Here is a 731-nt window from a genome sequence, read left to right on the forward strand (position 1 = left end):
ACAAAACATGGAGTGGATCACAGTGTACTGCGGAGCTTACAGAGACTTTCAGCATCAGCTCTGTCCCCTGCCACTATGGAATTACTCAACATACAATCTCTCACTAATAAATCCCTGCTCATCCAGACCAATTTTTGGATAAGGCAAGATTTCATGTGCCTAGTGGAAACTTGGCACAAAAAAGGCGACTATTCAGTACTTAATGAAGCCTGCCCTCAGGGCTATGGCTACATGGAAAAAGCACGTAGTTCCGGACGTGGAGGTGGTTTGGCTGTCATTCATCGGGATGAACTGAAACTCTCTCCCTTCCCATTGCCTTATTTTACCTCAATGGAATGTTTGGCCTTCAAATGTAAACCCCCGTACTCCATGACAGTGCTTCTCATATACCGTCCCCCCAAACCAAACTCCTCATTTCTCTCTGAAATACATGATTTACTGACATCACTCTGTTCCATGTCAACAAAAATTGTTATTCTTGGTGATTTTAATATCCATATCGACAAACCCTCCTGTCATCTTGCAACAGAGTTCCTGAGTCTAATTGAAACATGTGAAAGGGCTCTACTCACACCAAGGCCACACCCTAGATCTGGTCATTACTAACTGAACTGTCTGGAGGTAAAAGATCTGGGTGTGTCTGACCACAAATTGGTCTCTACCAGTCTGGTCCAACTGTTCACAAACTTGCCTTCCGCGACCATCAAAAGGCTTATCTTAAGTCCTTGAAG

This window comes from Etheostoma spectabile, chromosome 18, assembly GCF_008692095.1.
Source record: "Etheostoma spectabile isolate EspeVRDwgs_2016 chromosome 18, UIUC_Espe_1.0, whole genome shotgun sequence".
In the NCBI taxonomy this organism is placed as follows: domain Eukaryota; kingdom Metazoa; phylum Chordata; class Actinopteri; order Perciformes; family Percidae; genus Etheostoma; species Etheostoma spectabile.